At 33.7% G+C, this 27,511-nt stretch overlaps 1 protein-coding gene across 3 annotated transcripts in view; it reads left to right on the top strand.

Annotated features, from left to right (window-relative positions):
- Nucleotides 1-8,644: 8,644 nt before the first annotated feature.
- The window catches only part of LOC102696194 (cadherin-7-like), a 58,083-nt gene continuing 39,216 nt past the window's right edge, over nucleotides 8,645-27,511 (top strand). For 2 of the 3 annotated variants that reach the window (XM_069191008.1, XM_069191009.1), the window contains exons 1-2: nucleotides 8,645-8,823; nucleotides 23,649-23,719. The gene's annotated coding sequence lies outside the window, so the exon portion shown is untranslated. The remainder of the gene's footprint in view (nucleotides 8,824-23,648; nucleotides 23,720-27,511) is intronic. The other variant, XM_069191010.1, reaches the window with a different exon arrangement.

Here is a 27,511-nt window from a genome sequence, read left to right as displayed (position 1 = left end):
ATTGTGTTTAAAAAAATAAAACCATTCAATGTCACCTGGATGGATGTAAAATTCATGTCTGGGTTGTAAGAAAGAATGCTCTTCAGAGGGTGATCCACATAAAGAGGCATCTTGAATTAACAACAATTGGAACCATTAAGTTTTTACTTGGTCATCGGTGTCCTGTCCTGTCCTGTCCTGTCCTGAAAAAGGTGAAGCTTATTTTGTGAAAACACTATTTTCCTCTATGAAAGGTCTGTGGTGTTTTAAGGGAATTTTGTATAGTTTCTGGAGTACTTTTTAAAATATGGTGAATTAGGAACTCCAATTTTCCAATCTGTAACTGTTTTTATATTTTGTAAGTTATGAATATGAATAAAACCTGAGGGCATGGTATATGAAATGATAATAATATCCAATTGATTTATTTCAGTAGCTGTTCTCTTTTAAAATTATTCAATTTTCTACAATGAAACCCCAAGAATGAATTAATGAATGTTTAACAATCCTAGTGACAATATACTGAAGCAGGATGTTACTGCTTATACTTTAATACTTTAATAAGAAAATAATTTCTTATTAAAACATCAAAATATTTTTCGAATTTTTGCTCCAAGTCAAATGAATTCAAACTAAATGTAGGAGAAATTACATTTTAAAAATTTAAGTTTTGAAGTATTATGTAGAATATACTGATTTGTATCACAGAATATACTATTCTTTTGATGCTGGTTTCTTATCTGTTCCAACCTTTGAAATGACAATGCTTTTCTGTACTAATTTATCCAGAATTTTACCTTCTGAAATCTATTAGAGATTCCAAGTATGTACATACTTTCAAATCTCATCTATAAACTTCACTTTCATTAAGCTTGCACTTATAATTAGTTTTCTCTTACAATTAAAATTAATTCTCATAATGAAATTTCTAGTTCATATTTTGTTTCCTTTATTTTGTTTTTAAACTCTTGAGATATTTAGTGACAATACTGTAGGTGCTTTATATGGATAGTGCAGTTGTATAGTTGTTAATATTCCTGCCTCACAGCACTGGGGACCTGGGTTTAATTCCTGGGGTACTATCAATGTGGAGTCAGTAGTTCTCCCGAGTGGTAGAGTGAAAATTTAAAAAAATCGGAATTCCCATATAGAATTTTCTCTTCTCTAACCACCCTTTGCAAAAAATATACTAGCAATCAAACATCACTGGTGTTTTCCTTATTATTCATAAATTTGGCCTTGACATCAGAACATCTGCTAAAGGTGTGGGGAAATGCACAATCGGTGATATTTATTTAATCTCCACTGTCTTCACCCAATGCATTCCAACAGAGAAATACAGTACACTTGCTCAGCAAGGTTTCTCATCAATCTTTTTAAATGTATAAATGTTAGTTCTTGCCTGGTGCTAACTCAAATTAACGTCTTTGCATTTTCTCAACATCTCAGGTCCTGCTCACTTTAACTGGAATTAAAATGTACTATGGCCTAGCACAATAAAAATACAATTCTTAGTACATCTTATTTTCTAAGAAATGAGCTCCTCTTATTTGGATCCCAGGAAGAAGCATGCTTAAAGTTTCTACATTCTCTTTGTAATCAAGAAAATGTAATAGGTTAGTGACTCATTTTAACAGGACCTCAAGAGGATATATTATAGACTTAAGCCTGTTTACCTGAGGCTCCACAGATATCAATACACATCACTTTTTCAGGGCCATAAACTAAGTTCTGTATTGTGCTGCTGTAATAACATTGACTACGTTGAATTTAACACATAGAGTCAGATCTCCATTTATGAAGACATCAAATAATAATTACAGTCTGGTTTAATGAAGATTTTAATCCATACATGATCTTAAAGTCATTTATTGCTTGTAAGGATTTTTTGTCTGCCCCATTTTTTCAATGTCCATTAAAAATCAATAGATTCTCATTGTTACTCTTGCATTGCATTTACAACTAAAGAAATATTAATATAGTTATGTATTGTATGGTTCTAATAGTAAAATAGGTTTCGTTAACTATTTTATACTGCATGACATCCTAATTTTCATCTGAAGGTCAGTTTTAATTAAACAAATTTCCTTTCTTATATTCATATGGCATTGTCTAATTGCTTATAAGTTAAAAAAGGTATAATTACAGGAGGACCTGTCACAGAAATATCCAGTGTTGTAAAATTATGGTCCCACTTTGAAAAGACCACCTGTGTTAATCAACAAGTTAATGAGAGCTCGTTAATATGCCTCTTAATATTGGTTGAACTGTAATTCTTATGATCTATTTCACTGTCATTTTAAAACATTTAGTATGTGAATGCCATTATCAAGTTCAATTGCAGCATTCAGACTAAAAATACTTGGAATGGCCAGTCTGTCCGAAAGAGTTTGCCCACACAATGAATGACAACTGCATATAATATGACCCAGTCCATGTCATGATTGTCTTTTTTTTAATGAAATTCAGCGCACTCCTGGAATTTTGATTGTTTCAGAATGTGCAAGGTGAATCAAATAAGCAAATAGACTAATAAATCCTATTACTTATGTCTAAGAATAGTTTTTTTTCTTTCATAATCTTTGTCAATTGGTTTACAGTTTGTAGAGTACAATTGTGAATAACAATTCAAATGTGTTTTCATCATATTACTTTGAGCAAACCTAGTGAAGAAGAGAAAAACATAGTATTCCATTCATACTGTATTTGTAGTATTACTTTCACCACTGGATGTCTTGTTAGTAGTTATGATGACTACTGTTAGTATAAGAGGGATATGGAAATGACAGAATACTAATACAAGAGCTTTAGAACACTCAGAATTAACTCAAACAGTTGGCTGAATTACAGAAACTAGTTCAGAACTACATTTTAACATTCTTTTCCCTGTTGTAGAGAGAAAGAAAATGATAAAGTAATTAAATGCCAAATATTACACAACAACAGAAACTGACTTATTATAGACTATTGCTGTTCATGTGCATAGGTATTGCTTACTTTTTTTAGTCTATATACAGTAAAATACTAAGTGCACTGTTTTGTTTATAATTTTGTTTTTAAAGTTTTTTTTTAATTATATTAATCAAATAATTATTATCTATAAATGTAGGCTACTACTTTATTTTTTTTAATACACAACCACACAATGAGCAAACTCATCTCATGTGTCTCACCTGGCTAAACTAGGAGCCTGAGGCAGGAGATTATTGTAGTGACTGAATGCTCCTTTCTCCAACCAGATGCAGGTAACTCCTTGCATCACTGTCAAATCCCTGCCTACCTATTTTTGGCACATTCTTATTAGATTGTATTGCCCTCTCTTTAAAGTTTGCACGTCCATGCTTTTTAGAATGCACATTGATGTTTTCTAGTTTACATGATCATGCTATTTAATATGTACGTCCTTATTTTGTAAGATAATACATCTTCACTTTTTATTTATTTTCTCTTCCATGCTTTTTTATTTGCAAAACAGTTTTTATTTGCTTGTCCTTTGCACTTCAGGGCCACCATACATTTTTTTAAAATTTAAAATCATCCTAATCTTGTCAAGAAATTCAGGGATTATTTTAATGTTTTTTTTGTAACATTCCACACAACAAATGTGATCAATTCCACACTAGGCAGTGAGATTATTAACAGAATAATTGTCCTGTAACAAATGTAGTTTTCACCAAATCAAACACATTTCTTTATTTACACAGAACTCAGAGAACCTTTTAGTATTCTTCCTGTATGAATGTGTTCTACATATTTAAAATTCGGAAGGTACAATCCTAGTCTGTCCCACATCAACTCTGCTAAATACAGTATACAGTATATGTTACCTTCCTGAACTTTCTCTTGTACATCTCTCTCATACTGTATGTCTCAGTCTGCATTATCAAAGAAGCCCTGTTGACCTTGAAGTCCTCTTTCTTGTTCTTTCCATTTATGGAAATATATTTTGGAGGACCCTGAAAACAAGTTCTTCCAGAAAATAGATTCCAATGCCCAACATGATGAAATCTCCATACAAGCTCCACAGACCCAGACATTTTCAATCATACCAGATTCTGCATTGGGCTTCTTTTCTCTCTTATAACATCTCTTATCATGCCAGGACTATGGATGTAAAGAAGTGCAGTTTAGGCCCTGTGCAGATGGTATAACCCGGAAGTGACTGGAAAAGGGCTACGGGGAAAACACAGTTAGGAAAGGGAGGAATGGCAAACAGGGGGCGGTGCCGACAGTGGTCAGGTGCAAGGGAAGAGCACAGGCAAACAAGTCCAGGTGAGTCCAATCGGAAAATCCGGGCACAGTCCAAAATCTAAACCTGGGTGATTCATCCAAGACAAGATGAACAACGTTAAAATCTGGAGCGGAATCCGGAACAGGACAGGAGGTTAAAACAGACTGATGAGTCCAGGCGCTCCAAGCCCCAGACTCAGCTCGGTCAGGATGCCGATCGGAAGCCTAAGCCCTCAAGCTGCGGATGTAGGGCGACTTGATGCTAGACGGGCCTCCAGACGCCCGTCTTCCAATTCTGAGCCCCGAGGTTCCGGAGCACCAGGTTTAAATAAAGAATGGAACAAGGGGGCAGGTGAACGTGATAATGAACTTAGCACAAAAGGGTCGGAGTCCCCTTTAGAGGAGGGATGATGATCATGACAATGGATTGCAGCAGATCAATATTTCACCAAATCCTTTAGATCATCACTCAAACCTGACCCTTCCTGTACTAGCTAGATTTCTCCATACATTGGGATAGCTTCACAAATTAAAGTCAAAGCAAATAAAATCACTGTCTCTGGCATCTACAGCATTGAGAAATTGTGTATCTTATCTGGGTGTGGTAAATACTGTAAATGATTTATGCTAAAATACTACCAACTGAATGCCACTATTAGATTACCATGGTAATTTCTACAGATTTTTACTAACTAATAAATCTTCATTTACTCCCTGCTGGCATGTAAGGTCAGGAATTTTGACAGTTTTTGCATTTGGAGCTCATGTTTGTAGTGTTATGAAAGTATTTTTTTCTTTCATTTTTGCAACATTGCTTGTATTTCCTCAATTTTGTACCAAGCTGATATGAAAAGGCTAAAGTGCACTTTTGTCTTTTCCAGGCTTTCTTCTTGTAGTGCAGTACTCTTTGGTGCATCTAAACATGTTATTTAACAACTTAAAGGCATGTTCAAAACTCAGCCAATCAGATTCTAAACGAAAGTGCATGGAAATATATTATGTTGTGCAGGTTCCTTCCACTTCCTTTGGATTTTCTTAAAATACTGCTGCCTAACCTGTAGTGATTATAAGGTTTGGCTCTTGACTCACCCAGTTAACTCTCTTGGCAACTGCATGCCATCTCTAGATTCTTTCAGTTTCTAACGTTTTTTTGCCTTTTTTTGTTGTGTTGCTCTGAGACAACAGAATGATCTCCCAGCCCATATCAAATCGTTCAAGTCTGTCAACACTTTTAAATACTGTCTCAAAACTCACCTTTTACTCTAGCTTTTAATTATTGTCAAAGTTGTTGTAATGAAAACATTTCTTGACCTAACCATGACTTTTTATCATACTAACTTTTTATATCAAAATCAAAATCTTCAATAAATTACAAAATCAACTGTTTTTGCTTTGTAACTGAATAAATCTTATTTTAGTAGAATTACTGGAGTGGAAACAAAATTGCCTTTTCTAGAGCATGTTCATCATTTGCATTGCATCTAAGCATGTCTTAAGGCCACCACACTGGAAATTCTAACCTTATATAAAACTAAATGTGCTGCTTAAACATCATATGAATGTATTATAAGCAGATCTAGTATATCTAGTCAAAAGTATTATTATAATGGTGGTTGACTCTTCATTGACTGCTATTAACTTTCTCATCAGTCCACCCATCCATTTTCTAACTGCTTTATCTAATACACGGTCACGAAGAGAGCCAGAGCCAATCAACCCTAGAAATGGGCACAGTGGATGATATGCCCTGACAGATTCCACTATGACATGACATGTTGTGGCTCAAGAAGAGACAAATTTGGCTTAACATAATGTTTAATATTGCTTTGTACATTTTTATTTGATAGTGTTTCAATTTTACCTAAAAGATTCCACTATGACATGACATGTTGTGATTCTCTAGCACACTGTTCTGCTAATTTAAAACCCCAAAAGTAGGATATTTTTCTCACTTTTGATCTTAGCATTGTAATATCTCTACTCAATCTCTTAGATGAGTAATTCACTCAATTAATCTATTATTAGCAGGCCAAGCTAATAATAATGGGAGCAAACATAGGTAGTAAATTACACATGAATTACAACAATCTTTATTTGTGTTTTGATGTCTTTATTTGCACTTGTTCAATTCAGCTGACCTTAATATGAAGTGAGTAAAATAATGGGGAATCAAACTGTTTTTAGAAATACACCCTGGTCCAACTTTCTTTTGTCTTAATCATGCAAGTATTTCCTTCAAAAATATGTAGATTAATTGTAAATGTTGATCGTGAAATGTATGAGATCTCAGTTCAGCGATGGTAGATTTCCTTTGGGATAAGAACTTGAATATGAATTAGCACCTCAACAATTGGCAAGTCATGGTACTTTTTCAGAGCAACACTTCTATTAATCAGATTTTGCAGTTGACAGGATTTTGTCATAGTGAGTATGCTCTCCTGAAACAGCAAGATTATATGTAATATACAGTAAATAAACGTATGTCTTTATTGCTATTAGTATTCAAACGTATACTATAAGTTATAGACACTAAATATTTTATAAAGAGTTTGGTTTATTTTCTTAATTTTTTTTTCTTATTATGTAATTGGCAATGACAGTAAACTCCCACCTTTTTAAAAAATACGTACACAATCATCTTGGACATCATCATCCATCTTGTATGTATTTATTAAAACGAACCCAACAAATGCCTTGTAAAACATTGATATCACCAACAGTACTATGCATACAATTTGTTGATTCAAATGGAGCTTTTCAAATCAATCCTCTCATGAAAAGATTTACATGCTAATACTCTTACTATACTGTGAGAAAACTGCAGTTTAAATAATTTTATGTTTCATGTTTTAGGAAGACTAAAGCAAGCTTCTAGCTCTAATTGTAGATATATTTAAATATCTCAAAGAGAAAATAGAGAATCAGAAACAGGAAAACAGGTGCTTGACCAGAGATGAACAGTTATGAGTCACACTAGCCATACTTCTGTTTCGACAATGAGGTGGGGCACCCTTTTATACACTCCTATGAGACAACAGCAAAAGGTGACAGGAGGGAGATGAATGCCAAAACTCTTGCCAGTTGAAACAAAGCTTTTAATTTAGCAAATACGTGTTCCTAGCAGCACCTTGTACACATTATCACACACACAACCCTCCCAATCGCAGATTCCCAAAAATCCTAACTGCTATTATGCTATCAGCTGTTCACATTCAAATTAAACAGTTGGCTTGAGTCAAGTTATCATAGCAACTGTACTGTATCAGAACAGAAACAGATGTTAAATATCATTTAATATTTAGTACTACATATTTCATTTTTTTCATTAAAATTATACTTTACTTTGTTTCTGGTCATTAAAAAAGAGCAGTACAATTTTGTTTAAATATTTTGGATACTCAAAATATCCAAAATATCTATATTTTATTCTCCAGAGAGTTTCCATAAATACTGTGGTAAACAGTAATAGTTGCTCAATAGATGTTTTAAATCATATAGAAAGTTTGAAAATTTCATGTAATATCGCAAAAATGTTTTAAAATATACTAATCACAAAACTAAAGCCAACAGAATACATTTTAAAGCTGCTGTTGAATGCATTTTTCTGAAAAACATTTTTATACTGAAACAGGTGTTTATTCATACTAAGATAAAATGGAAAGTTGATTTAATAACATTTCATAATGTACAGTAATATTATTTGAATGAACAGCTCATGAAGTACTATACCATCAACACCTTGGGGTACACTGCACTAATTTGTGGCTTTAGCATGCTATAGAGACTCTTTCTAGTCGTACTGTGCATTGTCATACTTAAAGTACATAGAGCTTCATGATGATGACACAGTGCTTCATTTGAACAAAACAGGTGTAATCACAAAATGTAATTTCTTTCATATTTCACTCATACATAGATTTTACATGTCATAAAAACAAGTCGCAATTATTATGAAAACAATTGTGTTAAAGGATAATAATTCTCCTACTAAAGTCATAAACATGCACATCTGTCATGGAGTTCTCTGTTGTTTGAATGTACAGTATTTCCTGTTAAAATTAATTTGATAAAGTCAAATCTGTAGGTCACGGAGGACACATAATTTTCATGTAACTTAAGAAGCAACTCGTTTGTCCCATATGACCAATGTCAAAACAGAAACTATGCCCTTTTACTTACAAAATACTTGCAAAAGACAGATTGCCATCTTTGCCACACCAGCTATATTCCTAATAAGTACTTTATTGTTCTTGAAGGAAAAAAAATCCATTTGTACTTCCATGCCTCGACTGTCTGCATTATAATGAAGGCTGTGAATGTCCAGCAGGATTGTGATGTGCTCCTGGACAAAAGTGCCTGTGTTTGATTTGCCTCCTTGGAGTTCAAGAAAAAAAAGAAAAGAGTTTGGGGTGGTTGGGGGAGAGCTATGCATTAGCATTGTGGAAGAAAATAGTCAGTTTTCTCACAGCACATTTCTAGCTTCATTGCCTAGCACTGGTGATTACCCCTCAGTCTGAGAACTTATATGAAGATTGCTGTACTGAAAATAAAGTATGCTTTTTGCAGTAGTGATAATGGGCCACTTGCCTTTTAACGAATTGCAAAAGCGCCAAGGTAAGTTGTTCATTTCAACTGAGGATTGAATATACTGTACTCATTTGCCTATTGTTTAAATGCAAGGATTAAAATACATGCTTTTAACAAACAAGGTTTAATGAAAGAAGATAAATGTGTGAGTAAATCTAAGCAGTACAGACGTGTGGGTATTAATATTTCTAGTAAAAACCTTGGAACAGGTTATTGTCTAATGAAGAAATAACAATCTAGATGGGCTATATTGCCTCCCCTTGTTTGTTCTTATGTGTGTGGTGAAATATTGTGTAGCAATTTGTTGTTTTGGCACCTGTTTCAAGCAGGCCTTTTCAAGAAATCATGTTAACAATCTTTAGGAGATGTCACTTAGCCTTAGTAATCTTAATTTAGGAAAGTTTTTTATTTTTTTACATTTTTAAGTTTTAAATTAAATATGAATTAAATATGAACTAAGCTTCTCCTTAGATCTTATTGTAGAAAATAATGCATTGGCTTTTGAAAAACAAGTCTCCATGAAAATGTCTGCTTGTCTGTAAAGGCCTGCTTAGCTTATTACTGAAGATGATTTTTAGTATAAATATAAAAATAACTTAACGGATTTCCTGCTTTTACTTATATATTTAGGGGTTTTATGTTCTTATTGTATCCTACAAAAGCACAATGTAAAATGCAGCTTCTTTACAAGGCTTCATCTCTTTGATTCTTGCCCAGTACAATCAAAATTAAAAGCTTAACAAGAATACTGTACATTGAAGATGTCTCAGTGAAAGCTGAACAGTTATACAGTATGACGGTGTAATTAAATATATATATTTGCCACAAGATACTAAAGCATAGCTCCTGTTGAAGTTCAGTCCCTGTAAGAATGAGCATGCCGAAACCTCTAGTTTAAAATTACAATGTACAGAAGTTCTTAATAAGTTCTTCATAAGGAAAGGTGGAAGGTTACAGAATGAGTTATTGTTTCTTGTCCTGATATTTATGTGTCAGAGATCAGAAGCTTATTGCACACATATGGTCGGATTCCTTGGTATGCTTGGTCAGTTGTCGATAAAATAATTTTCTGTTAGAAATGTTGCATCACTGTTGATTTCTCAGAATTAATATTGTGTTTTTTAAAATATAAAAGCATAATGACAATATGGTTTCTCTTAAACTGGAAATCACAGTGATAAGAGCCACATGGGGATAGACTTCAATTCTGGATTGGGAGTACTGTCTGCATGACGTTTGTACTGTATGTTTTGCCTGTGTTTTCATGGGTTTTCTCCCAAAAACTGCTAGGATAATTGACATTTTGGAAAATTTACCCTGGTGTGAGTGTGTGCATGCCTGTGTTTACTGTATGTGTGTGTGTCCTACGATGGACTGGCATCCCATCCAGGATTGCACCCCAATTTTTTGCTGCTTGGATAAGCTCTGGTTCTCCCACAACCATGAATGGGATGAAGCAGTTAAAAAATGGATGAATTTAAAGTCTTGCAATGACTGCTTCAAATTATGCTGAAAACATTTCAGTTTTTGAGCTTTCTTCAGGTATGAAGAAGGCTTCACAGCCAAAATATTTTTATAGGGTAGAATTAACATCTGATTTTTCCTTTGGTGTTTTACATCTGATACAGTTCTCCATTTGTACTTAAAACTATATGCATTTAATCTCCAATTTCTTTTTATAGAAAGTCCCACACCATCTCCAGTATGAGTGAAGTCATGTCTTCAGTTGTACTTATTAAATGCCCTAACCTTTCAGAGTCTTGACAGAATGCAATGAAGAGCCTTTAACATATGTACTATAAACTAATATTTCAGGTAGTTATATTAGCTTTACATAAAAAAAATAATATACATTCTCTACAAAATCTAAACCTAATTTCAAGAGGGACAACAATATGCAAGAATTAGATGCTTGTGAATGTTTGGGTTTTTTGCTGCAATGGATGTGGCTTAACCTGTTTGATTAATGCATAGCCTCCTAGCCATAGGATAAGGAGGCTTGAACCTCAGAGATGCGTTAACCAAGAGGTACAGTAGCAAGGTGGAGGAGGAGTGCTTGAGATGAATGCAAAGAGAGATGTCTGTGTTTGATATATTTAGCTAATTTCCTTACTGATTGTGATTAAGCACAGCTGTGTGAGATTAACGTGTTGTTGTTATCTCTCTTGAACTTCAATTAATAACTTTTATTTATTATCCATCCATTTTTAATAACCACAAAGTCTAACACATTGTCAGAGTAAACCAGACCTTAAACTGGTTTACTGTGACACTCTGGATGGGAAGACAGCCTGTAACAAGGCAAACATGCACTCACATTCACGTGTGGGGGACAGTTTAGAAATGTTCAAATGGGAAGCTGCAAAGGAACAAGCAGAGATTGATTACTGTACATGCTGAAAAGTAGAAAGAAAAGAAAAAAAGCTGCTGAGCTTTCTGTCAACTTGAAGAAGAGTTATTTGTTTCTTTCTACTTTTCAGTGAGAAATTAACCTCTATGCCTACAATTTAGAGATAGCAATTAACCTAAACGTCATGGGTTTGGACTGTGGGAGCATATGGAAAAAAACAACGTGCTGTCATGAAGACTCGCAAACTCCATGCAGAAACAAATTCTCAGACCAGAATCACACCTACAGTAGGAGCTGTGAGGCAGAAGTGCTAACTGCTATGCCTCTGTGCAACCCAAATGATTGATGTTATTTATTTAGGTTTTGTGAGCAATAAAATCTTAAGACTTCAATAATACAGATGAGTCTTAAGTGAACTAGTGAATTAATATTTATTATTTGTTTCTTATCTCATGTTTTCTTCCATTATAGTGTAGCTGAGGAGAATTTCTCCAGTATGAAATAGGTAAAGTTTAATTCTACTTATTTATTTTAAATTTGGACAGACCACATTTGTGTGGATATACAGTATTTGAATGAATCTGATTTTACTTGATCAAAAGCTTTCAAATAATTAAACATGGAACCTTCTCCTGTGTAAAGAAACCAAACCTGTCTATGTGACTTGAAGGTGATATGATGTTTAGTGAAGACAGGATAATGGTCTGACTCAGAGAAGTGGGTGTCACTGTTTCATGAAGCAGAACTGTAAAACCTGTTCCCTTCACAGCTTCCCCAACGACCAATTAAAATGGTCCTAATGTGTCCTAAACAATGGCTTGTCTGATTGTGTAGCAGAAAAAGCTTTAGGCTGTTTTCATTGTAACTGTTACTAACACTCTTAAATCTGCAGACCCCAGAGGGGTCTATTGAAGGCACATTTTTTCACTCAGTAAGGTAGACATTATTTTGCTGTAAGCACGTTAATCTTGTGCTTATAAATGACAGCCTTGGGGTCAAAAGCAAGTCTATTTGTCCTTGTTATCTAAACATTTGTGAAGAAAAAGTTAAATGGAGTAATTTTACTTCTAATTCTTGCAACCTTAACATATAACATAGCAATAAAACATTTTTCTGAAACATTTGTATGGAAGTCTAATCAATATATTGTGCTATCCTGTTTTAATTGGAAGAACTTAACTGCATGAAACTTGATCATTTTTGTAATGTAAAGTTCTCATATGTGTATAAAAGCATACTGTAAAGGATTTACAACCACTTTTTGAAAAAAAAAACATTATACATTTTCAATGGCATTTCAAGCATTTTATTTGATTTAACTGTCTGTACTTTGTATTTTTTGTTAATCTGAAATATTTGAAAAACAATTCAAAATTAATAAAATGAGCTTACTCTGTATGTTTTGGCTATAACTGAAATATTTTTAAATGTACCCCATAAAAGCACTCAAAAGTCATTACAGTGCTTACAAGTCAGGAACTGTACCTCTACATAGAGTATCTCTACCAGGTTTGTCTACCAGTACTTTAAAAAGCATAACAATATTGTTGTAAATCCTCCACTTTAAGGAAAACTTTCTTTTAACAATACAATTGAAACAGTACCATAAAAGGTACAGTAGGATTTCACAGAGAAAATTAATTTCCTCAATTTAATTTGTAAAGGAACGGATCAGAAAGAAGCTCTATTTTGTAGTGATTGTTTCGGATATATGCACCTACATCGCTCTTTTAAAAATGCAAATTTACAGGTGTATATTTCTTGCCACAACAGCTTATTGTGATGTTATGGTATAGTTATGGTAAGCTATACACTTACCATTACATAAGTAGCATGAGCAGAAGTGAAAGTACTGTTTCACTTTTAAATTCAATAAGTGTTATTAATTAACTGGAGGTAAATACTCTTTAAAACGTTTTTTAAAAATGTGAATATTTGATTTTTGGTACTTTCAGCTTGTTCTGAAAATGTAGTACTCATTAGATTTTATATTATCTTTTTCATTTAATTTAATAGTTGTATTCATAAACTATGGCTGAATATGCAGTATACAATATATAGTATAAATTTTGTATCACTTATTACAATTATGGCCTTAAGCAACTTGACCATAAGACAAAATTAATAAATATAACAATTTACAAATTTAACTAAAACCATTAATAATGATGCCATTAAAGCTGGTCCAGTTAAGCCACTCACACAGATTTATTTGTTTATTTAAATTTAAAATGTTTATTTAGTCTGTAGAGCTTTTCTGTTTTGGTGTTGCACAGTGACAGTTTTTTAATATTTTTCCCCATTGTTCAGATGAAAATACAGAAAAATCAAGGTAGCGTAACACTTTAACAAAGTGCAACTTTAGTTAGTCAGAGAATCCATGCTACTCATAATGATAACTCAAAGAGGTAATAATGGTTTGAGCTCTAATTTCCAAACTGAGACAGCGCTATTAAAAAAGAAGGATAGTTCTCAGAATACAGCACAAGCTTGCCAGGATGTAATGATCTCCATTGACATCAAGGAGTACAGGAATCAGCCATATGAGAGCTAATCTGGGCCCTGACAAGCAGCATGTGTTGTAAATGATGGGGTTGTCTTGCACCCAAAAAAACAAGCTTTTTCCCTTAAAGCAAACTGGTATAAGACTAGTTTTGTGAGTTTTAATGCACTATCTTTAGATTTCAATTGATGCAGCTGGCAGCTTCGTGACAGGCCTTCATTAGCACACGATTCATTGAGCACTAATTGAAATGTCAGTCCCCAAGGCAGACAGATATGAATATGTCCAGTTTACTAAAAAAAATGTTTTAAAAACTACACCAAAAAGAAACCACTGTGTACCATCAAGGGATTTGATGTTTAAAAACTTAGATGCATGACTTTAAAATATGCATACTCATACCCCAGGGAAATTAAAACAATGTTTTTCTTTGGAATTGAGATTATTAGAAACATTATTTACAGGGCATGAATAAATCTGGGAATTCAAAGAGGAGAACACTGAACTAAATTGAAATGCAGAGGGAGTGTGAAGTTGGTGATTACTACTGAATAAAGTTGCAGATTGTTTCACTGATTGAAGGGTGCCATTCTTGAGGCTCATTAACTTTTGAATTCTTACAATGTTTCTAACAGACATTTATGTATGCGTTTTTAAAGGTATGTGAAGCATTTTTATAAAATATGGGAGTGGACATTTCATACTTTTGGAGTCTCTGAATTGACTACAGCAAAAATAGCAAAAACAATTTTAGAAGGTTACAAGCTGATGGAATGATGACTGTCTCTGTGGTTCATCTGACCTTCCATCTTTTGTGCCATGCAGTGTGTAAACACTAACCTAATACTAAGCTGTGAAGGAGAATAAAACATTATTTAATATTAACACTCAATGCCCTCTGACTTTTAGGAGCGATGTCTTTATTATTTTCTGGTATAGCAAGTCAGTTTAACAAAATGTACCCATCAAAACTATATACAGTACAGCACTACTTGCTGTTCTCTATGAATGCTCCATTTCTATACATTATTTGCTACAATTAAGTATGTTTTAAATACTTACTGTATGTTTCACATACAACAAAAGTGTGTCTCTTGTGATCCTACCTTGTTAGTAAATGTTAGTATTTTTATCACTGAATATAAATCTTATTTATGACATAATGTCAGAAGATCATGTTAACAGTGCTTCAAGAGTTAAAAAAGCTAAGAAAAATAAGGAAAGTATTTCTAGTATTTTCTAAGACTTGAAGTGATAGAAAGGTGTAAAAAGGGTGAGAGAGGCATTTGCAATACCTTAATTGCACAGTTAAATGAGCTAATAATCACAATGAGGTATTTATGAGGTAGTAACAGTGAGTAATAGTAATTGTGTAATAGTATAAATGGATAGGCAGCATTCTAGACCTCAGGAACAAGTCTTTAGCTTTTATATGTAAAATAATAGGAATTTTATTTTTTGTCAAATTTTAAACAGTCAGAACATACAGTACTTTCGGAAATCAAGGGGTGGGTAAGAACTGGAAGAATTGAGATGCAAGTTATACAGGCTTCAGAATTAGTCATCAGCCTCACCTTTAAATGCCGTTTTATCATCTGAGGGATTGATTACACTAACACTCAGTGGCTGCAATGTGAAGTGAAAAGGATTTCTCCTAGTTGCATACATACTGTAGCAGAGTTTTGCCATTTTGATCTGGGAAAGAGAACAGGCAATATGCAAGGTTAAAGGGATGTTGTGTGACAAAGACACTGACTGTGTTGCTCTATCACATTTAGTCTAGTTCCTACCAATTAAAATGTTTGATTTATTGCACTTACATATTTCTATTTAGACCAATTTCCTGCAAAGCTTATAGCTTCAGATAAGAAAGATCTTATTTATTTTTGTGTGTTCTTTGATTAATCATTCATCACCCAATAGTTTCATTCTGGCATCTTGTAAACTACAGCAATTTCCCCTATCATAAAAAAAATATTTATATCCTAATAAAATTATAGCACATAAAGTGGAGACCAAGCTAGTGAACCACTTAAACACTTGTGATCACTTACAATAATTCTATTCAGGTTTCAGGCACAAACACAGTAAAGAGACTGCACTGTGGCCTTACATGATTCTGGTTTCTCTTTAGACTCAATACATCTTTGCAATTGCATTCAACACCAGTTTCAAGTAGGATCAAATCATTGGTCTTCTCAGGATTATTATCTACACTATATGCAAAGATGAACAAAACTAAATATTAACCTTCCTATACATGTCTTTGAGAACATGGTGTGCTGATGATTTCTTCAGCTTCCTTAGCCATTGGAAATCTCTCAGTGATAAAAGCTACACTACAGACATGATGCAGTTTGTCTGAATGAGAAGGGGATCAGCAAAGGTAAGCATCATAAACATAAACATGCATTAATTTATATTAAAAAAGAAGGGAGGTTTACAAAACAACTTGCATCATCCCATTATGAGGGAAAATGAGTGAAATGAAGAAAAAATATAAAGGTTAATTTTGAGATAACAAAAGAACTGTAAATGATGAAGTGAAGTGTTTTAGAGACTATGAAACATCATACATCCATGAATGAAAGATTTAGACGAGGTTTCTCTCTGAGGTTTCCACAGGAGTTCACCATTTTAGCTCTTATGTGGGCTAAAGGTAGTCACTGAGCCAAAATGGCTGCCAGCAGTGAAGTAATTGAGCCCAGGTGTGTACAGGTACAATCAAGGTTAAGCTGGGGTACTTAAACCCTGCAGTAAAGGATGGGAAATGTGAGGGAGAATGTGGGGAGTTCTGATGCCCAACAAAAAAAAACAACAATCTGCAGTTGAGCTCTGTGGTTTGTGGGTTTTAATTTAACTTACGCTGTAGCATACCAACCTAAAGTATAGGCAAGACTCTAAGCTAGATAGGATTTGTTTCAATACTGTAGCCTTATAGAAATAAAAGTAGATAAGATTCTGAGGATTTGTAATGTTGAGAAAGACAAAGACCCTCCCATATGATATCGATTTTAAAATGTTGTTACTTTAGTAATCACAAGGTCTTGTGTTATTTCTCAGTTTAGATTCCCAGACTAGACTTGTTGCTATTGACTACTCAAATTTAATTGCCTTGCTTCCATACAGTATGTGCTTGCTTTTGCCATAACAACCAGACCCTGTCACCTGAAGCTGCTTAACATTTAACTGTAAATACTTCAGCATGTAAGAGGATTCATTTAACATCATTAAAACAACACCACATAAAATGTTGTTTTACTTTCCCTCAGAATCTATGCAATGGCTTCTAAGCATCATTTGCGCTCTATTAATTACTCCCACAGTGTGACTGGAGCAACATGAACTTTTTTAGTCTGTAATGTGTGCCATCAGTCTTACCACAAAGAACTTTCATATTGCTTTGGGATTTACAAAACTGAAAGTGGGCCTCTTTGAACCACCTTCACCTTGCTGAGGGAAACAAAACATAAAAGGTCTTCAAGGAACACTCCTAACATATAAAAAAAGGGACAAGGGGAGGTTTCTGGAAAGAAACAGAGAAAAATAAGAGACAAAGTCAAGGTGAAATAATGCAAAAACAAAGTTTGGAAAGGCAACAGGATAAAACTGTGTAAGAGTGGCAGATGGAAAAAATAGATGACCACATTTTCTAGAGTGTTATTAAAGTTATAAGGACACACCAACAAGGTTAAAATGAGCAGTGCAAAGAAAATATTTGATAACAACATGACATTTCACCTAAGACATGATTGAGACATAAAGAATATTAATTGAAACTTCAAAAAATACATTATAAATAAAAATCTATTGAAACGTAGTCTGGTGTTATTCCTGATGTCAGTGGACAGTGAGTTCCAGATTTCAGAAGTGTATACAATTTAAGCAATTTCCCAAATAATTTATGTGTAGTTTGATGTGACAGCAAGTAAACACTAGCGGTCCTGAGAAAATGAGAAACAGCTTAAGGGACCAAAATCTCCACCCAATTAGAATGAGGTTATTTTTAAAGGTATTTATACATTATGGGTAAAGTTTTCAAATTGTATCTGAATGTAGATTGGATGTCAATAATAAGGAGAAAAAGAAGGGAAGTGATATGGTCCTGCCATTTAGAACAATGAGAAATTTAGCTGAAGCATTCTGAATTTGTTTTAGCTTTAAGAGTTGGCTAAGGGTAAGATGTTTTGCTTTTAACTGTCTGTGTTAATGAAAGATATTTATGCAGTGATATATTTTGGTAACAAGGTCACCAGAATTGTATACAATATTCTAAATTCAGTTTCACCAGTATATTGCACAATTTGAACATAACAGGAATGTTTACCCCTATTTTTGTGCAAACGTGTGTAAACAAATTGTGCCAAATTATGCATTTGGATTCTTATCAATTTAACAGATATTGGAAATCCACAATCAGTGAGTTTCAGAGGCCTACTTATTTTAGACTTATTTTTAGACCTAGACCTAGGCCTACTTTGATTTTTGCTAGGAAGTTATTAGGATTCCTTTTGATCTTATTGTGTCTTCCTCCATGTTTGCTTGCCTCTTAGCACAAGGACAGACAGCTACTGTATGTAAATATAGCAAAACAATATCCATTCGTCCAAAATTTCTGAGTAAGGCAATCAAGCTGAGCAGTGAAAATGTTAAATGAAACTCATTTGCCCCTCCCCAGTTGCAATGATGTTATTTAATTACATACAAAATGAGCAGAAGAGGTTTTATCCTTGTTTCTTTATTAATAATAAAGGCTGATGCCAGCATGCTAACATGCTAAGAAATTACTAACCTGAAATGAGCTGGTAGAAGAAATGCATTAGTTCTATAGCTTCACATATTCTAAACAGCATTATATAATGACTTAGTTTCTGTAATGTAATGATTTTTATAATTGATTAAAATTAATGCATTATAAAACCATCCCAATATGTTTTCCCCCTTCAGGTTTGAATAGTGTTACCAGAAACAATGAGATTGATTCTGTCTCTGTGGTAATGTAATACAGGATATTAATTCAGAGTTATAGTTTCCATGCCCTTCATGGGATGGTTCTTTGTCTATGTCATTGTTTTTTTTCCCCTTGCTTTCAAATTACAATGCTTAGTAATCTGGAAGTAATGTAAAGGAAATGCTAAATTACAAGGTGATCTACAAAAGGGGGAACAGTATATTAAAATGCATTAAAGATGAAAAGAAGCAGCTGTTCTCATTACATAAACATAGCTATTCAAACCTACCCAGAACTATAGTTTAATATTGGTATAAGGTAATAAAATTTAGTGAGCAGTAAATCGTAGATGACAACCTTTGCTGTTTTCCTTCCTTAATGCCTTGTTTTCCATATATCAAAGACATCCAGCTAAACATAATGCTTTCCGTTTGGTTTGTCCCTATAGTCACTGTATCATTTTCATGGACTTTATGTACATGCATGAAAGTGATGTCATACAACAGCACAATCCATCTATCTCTAGACTGTTATGGTTGTAGCTAAAATGCATTTCAGGCATATAAGGAAGATCAAAAATAACAAAGGCCTAAGAAAAAAAAATAGTACCGATCTCCTGAGTGTCTGATGTATTAAGGGTTTCTGTTTGGGTCCAAATGCAGATAGATTAAGCTCTGTAACCTAGAGACTGCTGGTATGAATCTGGTCCTTTGTGATCAGGAACCATGAAGAAATGTACAAAGCTTGAGTATCACCATACTGAGGAAGGGTTATGGTCCATCAGGGCTTCCTCAGCTTGAAACACAAAAGAGACCTTTGCTGATTGCCAGGCATCTGTGATTTTGCGGTGTTATCAATGTCAAATACATCTGCACTCCTTCCATTTGAGCTGTCTTGTTAACACCATTGGTTTGCAGTGAGAAAAGAAGTAAAAGACTTGATTCACTGTGTGGTGGTTTGTGGCACTTACAGTATGTTCTGCTACTGTACAAGCCAATATCCAATCATAAACAATAAAAGCTAAGCAAAAGCTATGTTAAAAAATCCACAGTCTATGGTGATAAAAATAATAGAAATCTGTTTCACAATAACACCATAACATAAAAAAAAACAATTGAACAAGCAATAACAGTAACTGGCAAGAAAACTAAACATGTTATATTAAGATATTGAGAAGGAGCTTCATGAATTCTCTACATACAGATGGCAGGTATTCAAGGTAATTAGTGTGTTTGGACATAGAACTAGTTAAAGGGTAAAATAGACAGAAAGCACATAATGGGTGAATATTACAATAGGTATGAAGAAATTAGCTAAGAATCACAAATATCTGTTTTAGGACCACTGCTTTTTGTGATCTTTATCAGTGATTTACTGCAGATTCTGATATAGTTAGTTAACTAGTCATGTTAACAAATGCCATTGCAAATGCAAATAAACTCTAAAAAATACACAATACTCACAATGAGGCAAACATCTAACAGGGGACTTTTAATGGAAACAAGTATAGAATGTTACACACAGGCTTCAAAAACATAACCTACAAATATATCATTAAGTTAAAAAAAACTTAAAGGCTTCCTGTGGAATTTTTTTGATGAAAAAGGGGTCTTTCCCTTATATGTCCAAGCTTTTGATAAAATGCAACCTTAGTCACAGTATTCCATCCTCAAATATTGATTTCTTCTTTGTTTTCTCAAGAACACTTATACTTATATTTCTTCAGTGAAACAATTTAAGAGTGTCAAATTAACAGATGTGCAGTGTATTGTCAATTGCATGCTCATGTATTTTGAATTTTAAATTCAAAGATCACCATTAGCACAATCTTAAGCTAACATGCTTAAAGATTGATCAATTCCAAATTGCCATTTTTGAAGCAATTCAATTGTAACATGAATGCATGTTGTGATTTCACAGCAATAAATGAATTCCAAAAATGACAGAATGGAAAATTTGGAATGATTTCTTTTTTTAGCATTTCAGTAGGACAGACTGCAATTGAATTAAATATCACATTGCTCACTCTGACTATTAGTGTAATGACAGAGGAATGCTGATTGCAACATATTTCCTTAGACACTACAATAAAGTGTTTTGTCAAAATGTCTTTGCTATATTTAAACATTGAGGACACAGACCTTGAGGGAAAAATACTAAATGACTTGGAGGCTAACAAATACAATTCCAATTAGTTTCAACTTATTGTGATGTTTCAGATTTAGTTTTCTGTTATGGTCATATTTATAGATTTAGTACTGAGTCGTTTTTTATAAAATAGAGACTTTTGTAATTGTGTGTTTCAGAGAATCTGTATTATTTGTTTATATAGAGTTCTTTTGAGTTTTTCAGTTTCTGGTGATTACGTGAAGTTAATGACAATACTTTGAGAACATGTCAGAGATATGCAAACAGAAGACCAGAACAATATTAAGGCTTCCAAACAAAGTTCACACTGTCTCTAACTGATGACCAGGTAACTGGTCAACTCTATATGTACAGTATCAAGTGCAATGGGACAGATGAGGCAAGTATGTAGCACAAAGCACAACTCAATCAAGATCTTGATCTATGTAGCAGGACACAGTGAAGCCAAGCCTATAAGGGTGAAATACACTTTCAAATTCCTGAGAAGGAATGTATAGCTTGATGTAGACTTCAGGGTTTATGATTCTATGAACAGCCAATGGTACAGTACCTGAGAGGTTGCTGTGAAAATATTGTTTGTCCACAATAGGCCATCATTGTCCATTATCATCGTGTTTATACAACCCATACTGTAAATTGCTGCTACTCAAAAATAGTTTGGTCAATTAACTATCAGCTTGGTTTATATCTTTCCTGTTATGATACAATTAAAACAGTTAAATGTGATACCTGCAAGAGCTAAGATAGCCAACTGACCATTATTTCATGATTCCCGGGAAGTACTGTAAAAAATAAATGAAGCTTGGCAGATTTCAAACCATTTTCATTTTTAGACCTCCCAGGTTAATGTGATTATTTTCCACCCACATTTTGTTCTCATTCAATAGAATTTCAATAGAAAGTTTTGAAAATAAAACTGGGAGATTACACCCAGATTTAGTAAATCCAATTCTAGTAGCATAGTAAATTCAAAGCCTCTGTCTTGGGAACTACTGTACCGATTCAATTTGAACTTAGTGCCGTACAGAAAATCAATATCAAAATCGGCTATCGATTTGCACACCAATTTGCTAAATCCATGTGGAGTCATTAACCTTGTGGCGAAATATACTGTATTGTACTGAAAACTGCCCCTCTTCAAAAACTGTTTAGCTTATTGTGTCAGTATTTTCCACTATATTGTAGTGACAAAGCAATTATAATATGGTAAAGTGAGCTTCCTGTGCATACAAGACAACTGTCTTCAGCCATTTTGTTTTGTTTTTTAATTTTGCTTCTATCTTGAGTATTGGTGCACCAGCTGAAACTTCAAGGCTGAAACCTGTTTCTGATCTGAGCTAAACCTCAAAAGCTATGACAATTCTTTTATACTCACACCATGTCATCACCTGCTCTGGCTCCTGTTACAACATGTTGTACATAAAGCCTGTTTTGCTGACTAGCTCAAACCTGTTATCATTCTAGTGTCAAATGCAATATGTTGATATGGAGGTTTTGGAGTAAATAAAGATGACCACTTGATTACCTCTTAGTTACCTTCTCAATCGGCAGCCTGTACCACAATCTGCTCACATTCAAAAACTGTTTGGTTAATTAACTTTAGATTCCTTAGATTGCACTATAGTGACAATATTATTGTATTATATGTATCAAGGAAATATTCAAAATGTCTTTGCTAAAAACAAAGCATCATTTTCATATTTCCTGTGCTTTTTCTTTCTTCCTATGAATTTTCATCCACAATTCTTCCAAAGAAAATCTATAGTAGTTCTGTTCATGTAAAAAATGTATTTTTTTCTGTTATTATTTACAGAATATAAAGGCTACTACATAATTTGAGAGCTGAGCACATTGAAAAAAATGAGTTAATCTGGTAATGTCACAGAGTTTATATTTTGCATCTGTTTTTTTACAAAAAGGCCTATTTGAACAAAATTACATTACAGATTAGTGGTCCAGATTGGGTAAATGATACCAAATGTATTTATTATGAATAGTATTTTAAAGAACACCGAGAAAGACATACAGTAAAGCAGTGTTCATTATTAGATACACAATTTCATGCTGTCTCTAAAATTGTAAGCCAATCTGATAGAATGTTGTAGCATTTCAATTACCTTGACTTTGCAAATTATTTCTTTAAAGAAAGGTTTACATACAGTAGTTACTAAAAACGTTTTGACAAAACATTTATTTTTTTGTTGCTGTTAATGTTATAAACAGGTCTGTTTTCACAAACAAGCTTTCAACTAATTTCAAAGCACACACCCTTTAAAGATATAACTCTTAAGCTATTTAGTACCTTCACACAGTGTACTTTTTTCAATTACATTTGGAAACTGAATATTCTGAGTAGTTGTACATCAGAGCATGAAAGAAGATGTGATATCTGATTTTAAAAATGAGTTACACCATGATAAAAAATGTAGACTGATGACTGGCTGTGTCTGAAAACCAATGTCCAGATGCACTTAGCTGACAGACATGAACACAATGAAGGACTTCAGAAAACAATTACTGCTCTGCTTAAACGTTTTGTGTGCCTTGAATAAGATGTCAAAATTAATGGAAAATATTGTCCCTTTCATTAAAATAAGAAAATAAATGCTAGAAGATAAAGAGTGCTGAAGTCACATACAAATGCACATGCAGACCTGAGTAGGCACACACACCCCCATGAGTGTACCCCTGCAGAGACAGACCCAATATGCACTGTGTCAGTCTGACAATCTGCTAATGTTAATAACACAGAAGACATTCACAACAAAAAGATAAGAGCATGTGAATTCAGTGAAAGCAGTGGCTCACAAAAGGATAATTTGTGCCATCAGTTAAATTGACAGTTTAAATCTGGGCCTTTCAGCCTATATTTTTCCTTGTCTTTTTCCATAAAAAATCAGAAGGCTAAGGACACAGTATCAGATGAGTCTGCTAAACCCTGTTGACTAGGAAACAGCACAAAGCAACTATTGTAAGTATTTATTTCCTTTACTGTTTTGTACCTGGCCTTTTACACCAGTTATTACCCAGCTGGAAAGGGGAGAAAGACACAAGAGAAAATGAATTAACTATTAAGTCGTAAAATCATTCACTGGGACCACTGATAATTCCCTTGTCCTTCAGTCATTTTATTTGTTCAGCCTGGAATAAAACAAACCAGACAAACTACAGGCTTTAATGTACTCAGACTGTTGTTGTCTCCTTATTGTGAACGGATTAATCTGATTTGCTTTTTTTCAACCCAGGATGGAAACAAAAGCAAAAAAACAATCATCAGTAATGGCAACATATGTTACAACCATTACTTTTTGTGTTTCTTTGTTCACTTTTTAGATGTTTTTAATGCATATAGAAAAAATGTTAACCAATTGACAAACATACAAAATGTGTTTGCCAATGGATAAATTTATTCTTAATTACTCAGGGAAATAAAGTTTGTCCATGTTAAAAAATGGTTTTCATTTGCTAAGTTTATTATTACTTTGATTAAAAGTGCAAAAGATTTAGTTCATCTTTCTATGCAGTTCAGTATTCAATGTAAAATACAGACTAAAAAAACACAGCCAGCAGCCATATCACCCTGCAACTCACAACTGGTAACCCACTGAAGCTAAGCAGGTGTGAGCCTGGTCAGTACCTGGATGGGAAAAACTAAGGTTGCTGCTGGAAAGAGGTGTTAGTGGGGCCAGCAGAGGGTGCTCATCCTGCGGTCCATGTGAGTCCTAATGCCCCAGTATAGTGACGGGGACACTATACTGTAAACACGCGCCGTCCTTCGGATGAGACGTAAAACTGAGGTCCTGACTCACTGTGGTCATTAAAAATCCCAGGGCGTTTCTCGAAAAGAGTAGGGGTGTAACCCCGGTGTCCTGGCCAAATTTCCCATTGGCCCTTACCAATCATGGCCTCCTAATAATCCCCATCTATGAATTGGCTCCATTACTCTGCTTTCCTCCCCACTGTGTGGTGAGCGTTCTGGCGCACTATGGCTGCCGTCGCATCATCCAGGTGGATGCTGCACATTGGTGGTGGTGGAGGGGAGTCCCCATTACCTGTAAAGTGCTTTGAGTGGAGTGTCCAGAAAAGCGCTATATAAGTGTAAGCAATTATTATTATTATTATTATTATTATTATTATTATTATTATTATCACCAATCTAAACTGAGAACATTTTAGTTCTTGTGGTTTTCAATGTTTTTTTTGTTACATCTATCTCTTACATTACAGTACATAAAATAAAAAGTGCAGAAGTAACTGATGAAATAATTCTGGGCTTTGGAGGGTTTTTTCACACAGTTAATTGTATAGTGAAATGTAAACAGCTCAAACCTTGGAGTATCTTACTGCATTTTATTTGTATAATGCACTTACATCAGGTTTTTTTCTAGCATCTTCACATCTTATTATTGAGCTAGATCCTATCATGTTATCTGAATTGTTGACTTTTATTGGATAATTTTCTTTACAAAGTGATTTTAATTATGTTTATGTATTTATATAATTTAGAAATAAATAATTGAAATGACATAAATACACAGTATATTAAGCAAGAAGTGAGAAGGTTTGTATAAACTCCTGGCAATTTGTGAACTTAAAACCTTTCTAGTTTTATCTGATTATCTGTATTCTCTGCAGTTTGTCCGCACCAACTCAGTTGTAAAGTTATTAGTAGCATTAGGGTTTTAGGTTTATTGTTAGGACATAAATGCAAGTGATTCTAAAAAAATATATTTTAGTTCCATTTTAAAATTCAGAATATTATACAATCTTAGTGTCAGGAGTATTAAGGTATGTTTCTCTTTGGCTGGTTATTATTTATTTTTTATTTGCACAATCACCTACTATATCCAGCAATATTTTGCAAGTTGTTTCTCTGAAGGTACAGTGTAACTTAACTACTGTATCTATGTTACAGCAAAACAGGGTTGTTGTATAACAAGGGTATAGATTTATAATAGTAACAGGATGACACTATTCACAGGCATTAAGTAACAGTAAACTGCTAATTTATACATTACAAGTTATAAAAAAACATATATTCTAAAAACTGAAAAGAAAAAAATCAATTAAATATTGGATTTGTAACACATTAAAGATCAATTTAGCCATTTAAACAAAAATATAACACTAGATGTTTAACAGTGAGAGATTGCTGGTGGACTGGCTATAAATACGTTTTAATTTAATAATTGAAATTATTAACCTTACACCTTTTTTACATATACAAAAAAATAATTATTCTTAATTACAAAAGAATGCACTTATCATAGTCAGATTCTAATACACTTTTTTAATGAAGGATATAGACACCGGCACCTGGATTATGGGGATTGTATTCCGTCATGTTCAGCAATATTTATTTAATAAAATGGCTAATATCACTGATTCATTTTGCATACAGTATATGTTTATATGTGTAAAGCCAATATTCAAACACTGATCATTTCTTTTTAAATGAACCCAATAATTCATTACATTCTATACAAAACTGGATTTTGAACTCACACATACATCCCGTTGGATATTTAAATGTTCTACCCTGCAAATGCTAATTTAGCATATTGCTGATAGCATATACTGTAGCTGCTAACATAAGATGCCATGTAGATATAGTAGCTGTTTCCAAAGTGATTTTATAATATGCATACTTGATTTTCAATTGGGAGAGACAGATTCCATCACTAAGTGACAGTATTTGCCAAAAGGCAAGTTTGAAAGCCAAAGAGACTACACTGCTTCATTTTGGCAGTGTTTCCTTATATCGATGTTTTGAAACAAGCAATTTGTGTAAAATGAATATGTTGTTAGTTTAAACATTGAGGCAGGCTACCATTGTTTCTCACTGGACTGTACATGATATAGAATTGGGTAGGATATTCCAGGAATGAAGCATATTGCTGAAGACATTAGTATGGGTAAAAAGAGAATCCGATTTTTTTTTAGTAATATTCATAATACAGTAAACTAAGAAATGATGCACAGCCCGAATATTTACAGACAAATTATTATTTTTTTCATTTTTTTCCAGTTGAATAGGGATGCAATGATTTACAGCTTTACGTCTGAGATGGAAAACAAATGTCAGTTTTGTGCACCAACTCAGTGTAAGTGTAAGTGAAAAGTGTAATGATTCTTGTTTAAAGATGAAGAAGTTTTTTCCCAGTTTGTAATTCACAAAATTCAATTTAGGCCACAGTCACCTTTTAAAAGAAATTCTGTGGGGGTTCACATTACATATTTTAAGAAAATAAACAAATGAACAATAAATTTTCCGAAAATACGAAGTGCAAGAAAAATATACACTGGACAATTTAAAAAACAAGTAATACAAAAACTATTTAATAATAATAATAATAATAATAATAATAATAATAATAATAATAATAATAATAATTGCTTACACTTATATAGCGCTTTTCTGGACACTCCACTCAAAGCGCTTTACAGGTAATCGGGACTCCCCTCCACCACCACCAATGTGCAGCATCCACCTGGATGATGCGACGGCAGCCATAGTGCGCCAGAACGTTCACCACACATCAGCTATCAGTAGGGAGGAGAGCAGAGTAATGTAGCGAATTTATAGATGATGAAAGGAGGGGGGTGACATATGTTTTCAGGTGTCACAATGCTTGTGCTAATAAAAATAAACATGTTCCAGAAATGTAGAGGGAAATGTGTAGAGGGTGTCAAGAAACTTAAATGATTCTTAAACCTGGCAAAGAATTATCAAGACTGACAGAGAAACTATGCATTAAGCATG

The sequence above is a fragment of the Lepisosteus oculatus genome, chromosome 6, assembly GCF_040954835.1.
Source record: "Lepisosteus oculatus isolate fLepOcu1 chromosome 6, fLepOcu1.hap2, whole genome shotgun sequence".
In the NCBI taxonomy this organism is placed as follows: domain Eukaryota; kingdom Metazoa; phylum Chordata; class Actinopteri; order Semionotiformes; family Lepisosteidae; genus Lepisosteus; species Lepisosteus oculatus.
This window is presented reverse-complemented; position numbering and strand designations above follow the sequence as displayed.